Genomic DNA, 12,644 nt, shown 5'->3' with positions numbered 1-12,644 from the left:
TATTTATACAGATTGATTGATTGATTGATTAATTGATACAAGCACTGGGTACAGTCAGAAGCGCGGGAGGGTGAGAGAGAATTCACCAGAGCCAGAGCGGGGAGCAGAGCAGGCAGAAGGACTGAAGTACACTGCTGAGGGGAGCAGCGGGCGGCAGGAGAGGTCTGCGCGCCATGTGGGACCCTCCTCCGGTGTCCGGGGAGCAGCCGGGGATCGAACTGGCGCTGCAGAGGCTGCGGGAAGCTTCGCAACCCAGCGCTCAACCGCTGCGCCACCGGGGAGGCCCTGTAGTGAATTTTAAATGAGAGGATACTTATAATGGTAATTATACTCACATTTCCTTCCTTAGTCTCCTGCTCTTTTTCTCTTTCCTGCAGAGTGAATGATACATTTCTTAGTGACATGCTGTCTACTTTTTGCCTTGGCCAACTGAAAAATTTATCCATTTTAGTGAAAGCATAATAAAGTGCTAAAGGATTAGCTTTAATAAGTTATATGTGTACTTAACCTAAATTAATAAACTGAAAGTATAGCGAAAACTTGCAGTAAGCTAATAACAATATTTGCTATCTAACCCTACCTGTTCTTTTTTTTTTTTTTTTTTTTTTTTTTTTTTTTTTTATAGTTTTGTTAGGGGGAAAAGGATGTCCCAAAGCTAATTCCATACAGGCTTTGTGGACTCCACCCCCACCCCAGGTCAAAGCCTAAGACACTGGAAACTCCAAATCCTATCACCACCAAAGGGAAGGTAGCTGGGACCTGAGGGTGGGGTTAAGCAGCCAGGTGGATATAAAAGGCAGACACATGGGCTTTGGGGGGGGGGGGTTCCCCATTTTGGCTCTCGTCCGGCCAGCTCTGAGAGTGACTTTGGGTTTCCAGGTCGTCGGATCGGGTAGGACGCATTAAAGACTTTATTTCCCTATTTTCTCCCTGAGTTGTACATTTTCCTTATTTCCTTTTCTCTTGTAAATAAACCTTTTATTAACCTTTTGTGTGTGTCTGTAGTAGAGTATTAATAAGTCCCTTTAAAGCGCGGGGGTGAGGACCCACAGCCAGGAACCCGTTTAATATTGGGGCTGCTCTATAACAGTTTGGGTTTAGCAAATTTGGTATCTCAGAGGTGGCTCACATCTTTTTTATTATTTATACAGTAGTAGATACCAAGTGAATGTGTGCAGTTTCATAAAGGAGCAATCAGGGGATAGTAAATAAATTAGATTAAATAATGAAAGACATATGATTTCGAAAATGTAAGGGAACTCACATTTATCCAATATTTTCAATATTCCAAAAACTGACCTAAAGCTATCAAAACATTGATTTACTTAATCCTGAAAAAGAAAATATATGGTGAAACTAGGACTTCATGCAGTTAAGCAATTTAACCAAGACCCCAGAAGGCAGAACTGGATTTTTTAAAGTTTGTTTGCATACAATATCTGTTGTTTTACATGACAACATTTTAATCCACACACCCCTTAAGAGATCAGAGTAGCTATAAGAACTGTAACCTAAAATAATCTGATAATCATATAGTTGGTTTTTATGAGAAATATGTTTTCTCATCTATAGAACTGTAGGATGTTAATTTGTTAAAGGACCTAAGATATCAGCAAGGTTTTGGTAAAGGCTTTGTCAGGTTAGTACAGAGAGGAGTCCCGGCACTAGCCTGAAGGTTGAATTAAATCCGCAATTCTTGAAATGTGGTCCTTGAGGTCAAATCATTTACATAATAGTAAGATTGCTTTTTTTTTTCACTTGCATTCTCTCACAAGTGTATAATGGAGTTTCCTGGAGGCTACCTAAGGTGTGATATTACAACAGATTGAATGGAAAAACTGATATGAGAATCTAATTGTACTTATTAAGTCACATATAAGAGATTTGCATAAATATAAAGCAATTCCATACTTCTCCCTAGATATTTTTGTTTTGGAAAATAAAAATATCTACATTAAAGTGTAATGGGTATATTATTGTTATTTTAAAATGAAATATACACATTAAAATTTCTCTATTATAATTTCTAATATAAGTCACATAAACAAAATATTTTGGTGTCTACAGTGTTTAAGAGCGTAAAGTAATGCAAGAAGTTTAAGAGTAATTAGATAATCTCTAAAGAACAGTTTCTAGGTTTTGAATTTTAGAGGTCAGTAAACTGATGTTGTGTTTAACAAAATATCACAAACAGTTCAACCACAGAAATTTATTATCTCACCATTCTGTGGGCTAAAAGTTTCAGATCAAGTGTGGCAGTTCGTTTCTCCTAAAGTGTGAGGAAGACTGTTCTATGACTATGCCCAGCTTCTACTGATTTGCTAGTAATTTTCAGCATTAATTGGTTTGTGGACATATCTTTGCCTTTATCTTCAAATGGCATTCTCTCAATCTGCATCCAGTCCCTCACCTACCTGCCACTCCTGTTTTAGGGAACTTGTTATATTGGATTTGAATCCACCCTAATGACCTAATTTTAACTTTATTACTTCTGCAAAGATTCTAGCTCCAAATAAGGTCACAGTCTGAAGTACGGGAAGTTAGTACTCCACCATAGCTTCTGTAGGGTCATACAATTCAACCCTTAACACAAGGAAGAATACCAAAAGACAATAAATGTATTTCATCATCACTTTAGGAGCATCCTTTCATAAAAGATAGGTTATTTTACTATCCCCTGCAAATTGGAAAGAGCTAATAAAGGATATTAGCATGTGACAGAGAGGTATTCAGAGACCCCAAACTGTTAAGGAGTGTATACTCTATAAAGGGTTCCAGCCATCCCTGCATACAATGTTCAGGGAAGCATACTTTTAGTATGAAAGATTTTTAATAGGATTGGTGTGCACAGAGAGCAAAGAAAGGATTTCAAATAATAATTTTCCAATAAACTCTAAAAATTACCCATCCCCTCATGGGCAAACAGGTTTGGCCCCCAGCCAAACAGGTTTGGTCTAAAGTGGGTCTGCTGGGGCCTGAAATCTTACCATATGTTTATGTTACTTTCTGGAAAGGAACTACAGGAAAGTGGGTTAAGCAAGTTTCAGAGAGCTTGGGCAGCAGGAGAGCTAGAAGTGAACTGCTGGCATTGCCTCTACCAAGGACCAGGAGCAGCCTGCCCACAATGCCTCTCTCCCACACTCTTCCAAGTGTTTTTACATGCCTCTACCCCATGTGTTTACTCCCATGTGTCTCCTCTTCCCTTTGTTCCAATTTTCTCCTTCCCAGCTGCCCCCCATCCAGGAAGTCTAGTTCATGGTATACTGGGACTTGTAATCAAAGGTGTCTGCATGTTAGTAGAGAAATAGCACCTCCCCCTTTCATGAAGTTCCCTGTAACAAGAAGACCAATCTTTATTTATTTTTTTTTTTTTAATAATAAATTTTATTGTTGTATTCCCCATACAATTGCAGCCCCCCCATTCTGACCCCAATCCCTCCCCTCTCGCCCCCACCCCCTAAAAGTGTCTCTGGTTCATAGTTTTTTGTTGATTTTGATTTTCACTTTCTTATAGTTATTCGTTTTCCTGGTCCCTTATTTAAGTTTTCTAGATTCCTGCTATGAGTGAGACCATCCGGTATTTTTCTTTTTCTTTTTGGCTTATTTCGCTGAGCATGATCCCTTCCAGCGCCATCCATGTTGCTGCAAATTGCATGTGTTTATCTTTTTTGAATGCTGAGTAATATTCCATGGTATATATGGACCACATCTTCTTGATCCAGTCATCTATTTTTGGGCATTTGGGTTGTTTCCAAAGCTTAGCTATTGTAAACAGTGCTGCTATAAACATAGGGGTGCAGGTGTTCTTTGGAATTGATGTTTCTGTGTCCTTTGGGTAAATACCTAGGAGTGGAATTGCTGGATCATATGGAAGCTCTATGTTTAGTAGGAAGAAGACCAATCTTTAATATGCTTCTCTTTTAGGAACAATTCAATGTGTGTATGTAGAATTACATCTTGCAAGGGAATTAGGTTCTAAACTTAAAAAAAGAAGGTTATGATTAAGCAAACTAAACCTTCCCTAAAATCCCTATTAATTTCCATGTATAGTGGGTATATAAATCTATAATGTATACAGTAGTATGGGATATAGTTTCACAATTGTATTAAACAAATTAAGTAATTCAGCAGTTTCTTTGTTGAAACAGTTCAAATTTATGAGGATTACAACTTGCTAATGCTTTCCTCCATCTTTACTGACTTCTGTAGACAATTTTTATCAGTTCCTCTAATGCTTTTAACACTCATTCTTTCACTTAACAAATATTTATTGAGTTCCCCATACTGTAGGAACTATTCTAGCCATTGGAGATTTGGTGATGAACAAATAAAGCAAGGCCTCTAATCTCAAGTAGCATACACAATAGTGGAATAGAAATCTATAATCAAATTGTTGAAAGTTTCCTTCAAAATAATGCCAATTTCTTGACAAAATAGTATTTGTTCCTAGCTTGATAAAGGAAAATAAAACTTTGACAGAGCCCTCATTCTATCACTAAAGGGAGAGAGCAAGAAATTCTAGTGTTTAAGTTAAGTTAATCTTAAATAGAAGTGGGAAGACTTGGTTAGGATTTGGTAATAATGATAATATAAAAGTTTAAGATTGGTGGACAAAGCAAGGTAAAGATTTTTTTTTTAAAGATTTATTTATTTATATAAGAACTGGGGTACAGGCCAGATGTGCGGGAGGGTGAGAGGATTCACCAGAGACAGAGCAAGGAACAGAACAGGCAGAGTGATGAAATACACTGCTGAGGGGAGCAGTGGGCGAGACAGGAGAGGTCTGCCGCGCCATGTGGGACCCTCGCCAACCAGCCGGGATTGAATCGGCGCTGCAGAGCATGGTGCTCAACCGCCTGCGCCACCAGGGGAGACCCAGCAAGGTAAAGATTTTAAATCAAGGGCTTTAAAAAGAGATCTGAGTAGTTGTAATTAAGTATTTCTCAGAAAGAAACCCACAAATATATGGTCAATAAACTTATGATAAAAGAGGCAGAAATATACAAAGGAGAAGACAGTCTCTTTCATAAATGGTGTTGGGGAAAGTGGATAGCCACATGCAAAAGAATGAAACTGGAACACTATTTTACACCATACAAAAAAATTAACTCAAAATGGATTAAAGACTACCATGCAAAACCTGAAACTATAAAACCCTTGGAAGAAAGCACAGGCAGTTAATTCCTCACTGTGAGTTTTCAGATTTAACACCAAAGACAAGGGCAACAACAGCAAAAATAAACAAATGGGACTACATCAAACCAAAAAGCTTCTGCAGAGCAAAGAAAACATTGAACAAAACATAAAAGCTACTTACTAAATGGGAGAAGTTATTTGAAAATCATATTTTTAAGAAGAACAAATACAATTTAATACCAAAAATAGACAATTCAATAAAAACTGGCAGAAGATTTCAACAAATATTTCCCCAAAGAAGATATACAGATGGCTGGCAGGCATATGAAAAGATGCTCAATATTATCTGGGAAATTCAAGTCAAAACCCCAGTGAGATATTTACATTATACCTGTTAAGAATGACTACTTTCAAAAAGACACAAATAACAAGTGTTAGTGAGTCCATGGAAAAGGGAACCCTTGTGATTTGTTGGTGGAAATGCTAATTAGTGAACCTTCTATGGGAAAACAATATGAAGGTTGCTCAAAAAATTAAAAAAAAAACAAACTGGCATATGCTCCAGCAATGCTACCTCAGGCTATTTATCTATAGAAAATGAAAATGCTAATTCAAAAAAATACATTGCAGTATTATTTACAACAATCAAGATATGGAAAGAACTTAAGTGTCAATAAATGGATGACTGGATGAAGAAAAGGCAGTATACAATGAACATTTTTCAGTCAGAAAAAAAGAATAGTATCTTGCGATTTACAAAAGCATGGATCAGCCCTGAAGGTATTACACTGTGAAAAAAGTCACAGGAAGACAAATGCCATGTGATTTTACTTACAGATAGAATTGAAAAAACAAACAAATGAGCAAACAAAATGAAACAAAACACATAGATAGAAAGAACATATTTGTGGTTGCTAGAAGGCAGAGTTTTTGGAGGGTAGGCAAAAAGCATGATAGGGATTAAGAGGTACAAATTTCTAATTACAAAATAAAGTCACGGGGATGCAATGTATGTGCTGTATGTTGATTATATTCAATAGTATATTCAATAGTAGTGTATATTTGAAAGTTGCTAAGAGTAAATCTTGAAAATTCTCTCTTTTTAAAATAATATTTATTTTATTTATTTATGCATACAAAAACTGGGGTGTGGGCCAGAGGTGCAGGGGGTGAGAGAATTCACCAGCGAGAAAGAGTGGGGAGCAGAACAGGCGGATCTACTGAGACACACTGCTGAGGGGAGCAGCAGGCAATACAGGAAAGGTCTGCTGAGCCATTCGGGTTAGCTACCTGGCAAGGGGCAGCTATAGCTTGATAGTGCTGAGACTTTACTCCCTGGGCCATCAGGGAGGCCCCCTGAAAGTTCTCTTCACAAGAAAAAATTCTTTGTAACTTTCTATGGTGATAGATGGTAACCTGACTTATCATTGATGTAATTTTGCAGTGTGTACAAATGTTAAATCACTATGTCTCACACTTGAAACAAATACCATGCTATACCAATTGTACTTCAATGAAAAAAGCAGTTAGTACTTTTGATACTAAGTTGAAGAGTCTGATTTTAGTTCCTGCAAGTTTAGTTGTTGCAAGTTCCTTTGCAACATTCACCTTTCTGCCCAAGAGATTTTTAAAATTGTAAAATAAAGTTGGAGAGGACAGTGGAAAAGTTAGGTGTTATTATGAAGATAGCATAATAATGAAGTCATCTTAGTACAGACAGCAAACTGGATGCATATAGGTGGTTCTCAATATTCCCCCCTTTGTGGTAATTTTCAATTTAAACTGAAGAATAGACAATTCACCTCTATAGGCCATTTTATTTGAGGGGGCATAGTTGTGAACAGATTTCTGGGAGTGGGTTTTAATTTTTCAATCTCTATAAATATCTAGATTCCCTGTTGTTGTTTTTTTTTTTTTTACATCTGAGAATTTTAAACTTTATTATTTTTTTAAAATAAATTTTATTTTTATAGTCCCCATACAATTGCAATCCCCTTATTTTGACCCCAATCCCTCCCCTCCCCACCCCCCACCCTCCATAGAATGTCTCTTGTTCATAGTTGTTTGTTGATTTTGATATTTTCTTTCTTATAGTTATTCTTTTTCCTGGTCCCTTATTTAAGTTTTCTAGATTCCTGCTATGAGTGAGACCATCCGGTATTTTTCTTTTTCTTTCTGGCTTATTTCACTGAGCATGATCCCTTCCAGCGCCATCCATGTTGCTGCAAATTGCATGTGTTTCTCTTTTTTGAATGCTGAGTAATATTCCATGGTATATATGTACCACATCTTCTTGATCCAGTCATCTATTTTTGGGTATTTGGGTTGTTTCCAAAGCTTAGCTATTGTAAACAGTGCTGCTATAAACATAGGGGTGCAGGTGCTCTTTGGAATTGATGTTTCTGTGTCCTTTGGGTAAATACCTAGGAGTGGAATTGCTGGATCATATGGAAGCTCTATGTTTAGTAGGTCCAGAAATCTCCACACAGCTCTCCATAGTGGTTGGACCAGTTTGCACTTCCACCAACAGTGCAGGAGAGTTCCTTTTTCTCCACATCCTTGCCAACATTTGTTGTTGCTAGTTTTTTTAATATGTGCCATTCTCACTGGTGTGAGATGGTATGTCATGGTAGTTTTGATTTGCATTTCCCCCTGTTGTTGTTAATGTTGTTTTTGTTTTGTTCTACTACCATTGTTTATTGAATCATTTGATGGCACACTGGCTTTACAGCATCATGTAACACTCTGGAAAAACATACATGAACATAGCATCACAGACAGATGCTAAGACAAGGATCATGTTTGGACTTCAAAGTTCACTTCTCACCAGGGATCAAGGGTACCAAAATTAAATCAAGAGAATAGCCTACACCACTGTGAAGATATCATATTTCTTTGTTTGCCTCCTTGATCATTTTTTTAGCTTTAAAGATTGCAGAGATATATGTAGGCATGTAAACACATGATACACACATTAACACAGCACGAGTTTCCCTTTGAGAGCCCAATATCATATCTATGTGACTCTATTCTGAAGCACTAAGTTCAATTTTATGAACCTACTCCTAGGCAAGGAGTTCAATAGTCCAGATGGCATTATACAACACTTCTGCTATTCTCTGAAACATAGTGTGTAAAATCCTCCCAATTTTCTGGGTCTTTTGTAAAGCATGTATTCTAGAGAACTGAGGAGAAACAAAATCAGTTAAGAATCCCCCTTAAGTAGAGAGGATTTGGGAATCTAATCAAGCTCTAGGTTTTTTCCCTTGCTTAATTGTTACCTAAATATTTCTTTTCCAAGAGATGACACTGATGTCTAAAATAAACTCTGATTAATGTTTGGCATCATTTTACCAAGTAACCTTAATCCTTGCCCAGTTTTCAGGTAGTGGCCAGTAGGCTTTTGTATCACAAAACCAATACCAGTCATTGAGGGCCACTAAATGATCTGTTTTCCGTTAACATACCTCCCAGAAACTGTCAAATAGTGTGATAGTCTTTTTGGTATCACTAATGGTTTGGCATCAAGCAATGTCATTTGTAGCATTGAGAGGCTTTAGAGTAATAGAAAGATTTAGAGCAAAAGAGAGTTGTTGTGTCTTATTTGTAAAGTCTGTGGCAACATAGCCTCTAACTATATGCTGTCTGATCCTTTGAGTGCTCTGAAGTTTTATTGCTGTAAATAATTGGTTATAGAAGCTAGCTCCTATAAAAGCACCCCAATTATCATCTATCATAGTGACGACAGCACAGGAGATTTTAGATTTATAGTTATTTGATATATTATGGTGTTTGCCATCTAAATATTTACCCTATTATTGAGTCCAGCTATTCAGGAAAACAACTGATTCATTGCAAGAAACTGGTGCAAAGGAAGACTGGACATCTCCCAAAGGAAAATGTATACAAACTTAAGATTCATTTAGAACATATGCTTTCGTTAGTTCATATGCCACGTGTTAGATTAATACAAACAAATGATGAAAAGCACAAAAACTGATATTAAGAGCAAAACCTTTAAAGGAAAATAAAGGCATTTATAGAGGAAAGGAATAGGTAAAACTTTATTTGTAGATAACATGTCTATGTAAAATTCTGGCAGAACCTACAAACTACTAGAGATAATATGAGTTAAACAAGGTTTTTTAATATAGGGTCAAAACACAGAAATTAATTGTATTTTTACATGCTAGCAATTAGAGCAATTAGAAATTGGAATTTATAACATTACTTGGGTTAGTTAATGAATTCTTAGATTCAAAGCACAGATGATAAAAGAAAGATTCTAATAAACTGAACTTCATCTATATTAAAAACATTTACACTTCAAAGGATACCACTAATAAAGGTAGAAGATAAACACATAGGATGGATGATAATATTTGAAAATCACACAGTTTGATAAGGGACCTGGATCTAGAATATATTAAGAACTTACTGGAGCCTCCTTGGTGGCGCAGGGGTTAGGAACAGGGCTATCAAGCTATTGTCAGCCACTGCAACACTAGTTCAATACCTGGCCGGCCAGGGAGCAACCCACATGGCACAGCAGACCTCTCCTGTTTTGCCTCCCACTCCCCTCAGCAGTGTTTTTCAATAGATCCACCTGTTCTGCTCCCCACTCTGTCTCTGGTAAATTCTCTTAAATCTCCTGCACCTCTGGCCTGTACCCCAGTTCTTGTATGCATTAATAAATAAATCTTTAAAATAAAAGAAGAACTTATAATTCAAGAATAAGAAGACAAGCAACTGAATGAAAGGACAAAGGACTGAATGGCTAATAAGCACATAAAAGCTCAATTTCATTAGACAGTAGGGAAATTCCAATTAAAAACTCCAAAGGTCAAATAAAATATAATCTCTAGAATTGTGACAGTTAAAAAAAAAGTGTTGGCAAATGTGGACAAGTCAGAACCTTCATGTATTGCTCCTGCAGATGTTAAATGGTTAAAAGCACAGTTTGGCAGTTTCTTACAGTATTAAACATAGAGTAACCATATGATGCAGCAAGTCTAATTTTAATTTAGTCTTAAGAATCTCTGTAAAAAAATAATGACAGTATATGCTCACATAGAGACTTGTACACAAATGTTCATAGCAGCACTGTTACTAATAACCCTACAGGAGAAATATCCCAATCCCAAATGTCTATTAACTGGTGAATGGAGAAAAAAAATTAGTATAGTCACACAAGGAATACTATTAAACAATCCAAAGGAATGAAATGCTGATACATGCTAAAAGATTGATGAGACTCAAAAACATTATATTCAGTGAAAGAAATAAGACACAGAGATCACATATTGCATGATTCCATTTATAGGAAATGTTCAGAATAGGCCAATCTATAGAAACAGAAAATGATTAGTGGTTTTCTAGGGCTGTCAGGAAGAGATGGGGAGTGACTGCTAATGGGGACAACTTTTCTTTTTTTGGAGTAATCAAAATGTCCTAAAGTTAGAATGTAATGAATTGGTACAAGTCTATAAATATAGTAGCTGCCATCTCATTGTAGATCTAGAATGGGTGAATTTTATTCTATGTAAATTATAAATAAAACTACTTTAAATAATTACAATGTATCTTTTTGGACAATAGTTTCCTAAAAAAAATAATGTCAAAGAAGACAGAGGAATAATAAAATTTTGTTAGTGAAGATAGCAGAAGAATAAAATCATATTTATGTAGAAAATAAGTTATGAGTATTGAGGGTTTTGATTTTTCAAATAAATAAACACTTTCAAGTCATAAACACATCCGATAGTTAAAGCTGCAATGCAAGAGTTAAAACATAGTGTGTAATAATATATAGGAAATATAGAGTGAATGGGTGACTATTCTAGATTAAGCATTCAGAGAAGTGTTTTATGAACCAGAAATATAAATGATCTAGAGGAGCAGTCTTGTGAATATGAAGGTGGGAGTGGGTGGAGGAGTGATAAGAGCTTTCTAGCAAAGGAAAGATCTGGTGCAAGTAGGGGGGAGACGATCTTTGAAAGTCACTATTTCTTCAAGATCCTCAATTAACTCTTCAATGTTCACCCATCTTTCTAGCCATCAGAACAATGCAGTTCTCTAGCTTGTCAGTGTTTGGCAAACTCCTGAATTTATCAGACTTTTCTTTTTAACTTTTATAAATCATTTTTATTAAGATATAATTATACATGTAAAATTCACCCATGTTAGATGTACAGTGTAATGATAATTACAGATTTGCTCAAAAATCACCATAATCTCATTTTAGGACATTTTGATTACCACAAAGAGAAACCCTGGAAATAATGTCACTCTTCATTATACTCTTCCTTCCTTCCTTCCTTCCTTCCTTCCTTCCTTCCTTCCTTCCTTCCTTCCTTCCTTCCTTCCTTCCTTCCTTCTTCTTCCTTCCTTCCTTCCTCCTTCCTTCCTTCCTTCCTTCCTTCCTTCCTTCTTCTTCTTCCTTCCTTCTTCTTCCTTCCCTTCCTTCTTCTTCCTTCCTTCCTTCTTCCCTTCCTCCCTCCCTCCCTCCTCCTTCCTCCCTTCCTCCTTCCTCCCTCCCTCCCTCCTTTCTTCCCTCTCTTCCTTTCTCTCACTTATGAACCAATGATTTGTGAAGACTTTTTTACTCTTCTGCATTGTACCACCACCATTTTTACTCTTCTGACCACTATTTTATAGCAACTTCCAACATTAATATTTTATGGTTTTCTGACTTATCCATTCAGTTTTGTACTTTTCTTTCTTTCCTGAACTTCTTACCTATGTTGACAGCATTTTTTTTTCCAAATTATTTCTGTTTTAGCAGAAATGAATACACATTTTACTATTTTCACATATTAGCTAAATGTCTCAAGATTAAATATTTGGGTCCTGAGAGAATAGAAGTATGTAATTGGTGCCAAAACAAAGATAACAGAATGAAACAGATGCATATATGCCTGATTCCTTCCAAAGCTCTTTGCTACTTCCTCAGGACATGCAAGACTGCCCCAAGGCTTTGTTAATCACCTAATTTAATGCACTTTACAAAAAGTTGACATCTCTAGAGCCACTATATATAAGGTCAGAGAGTCAGAGAGACAGTGCAGAAAAAGATGTTGGAGTTAAACCTTCAACATTTCAAGAAGCCAAGAAAAAGGAGAATGTCCTGCTTTAAAGACTGATAACAAGAATTTTAACCTCTTTTTACTTTGTGACTTCTCCACCTGACCATTTTACCTTGACTCCTTCACCTGATATTACTTTATCTCCCATTACCTTGTCCTTCTTTTACTCTTTGTAAGAAACTTTCCAACCCAGATCCCTCCTGGGGACTCGATTCCTAACCGGAACCTGTGCTCTCTGAGTTACAATTCTTTGATCCCAAATAAACATGCTTTGCCTTTTTAATGACATGATTGTATGAGCACTTTCATCTTATTTTATAGAATACTAGTAGTAAGTTCCTTTTCTATTGGAGGATGGGGCCCCTGAGTTCTTCTGGTTTTGGTGGTACAGAAGGGAAAACCCTGGTGGTATCAGAGGGAGTT

The sequence above is a fragment of the Talpa occidentalis genome, unplaced genomic scaffold (assembly GCF_014898055.3).
Source record: "Talpa occidentalis isolate TD23 unplaced genomic scaffold, MPIMG_talOcc4v2.1 talOcc4.11, whole genome shotgun sequence".
Taxonomy (NCBI): Eukaryota; Metazoa; Chordata; class Mammalia; order Eulipotyphla; family Talpidae; genus Talpa; species Talpa occidentalis.
This window is presented reverse-complemented; position numbering follows the sequence as displayed.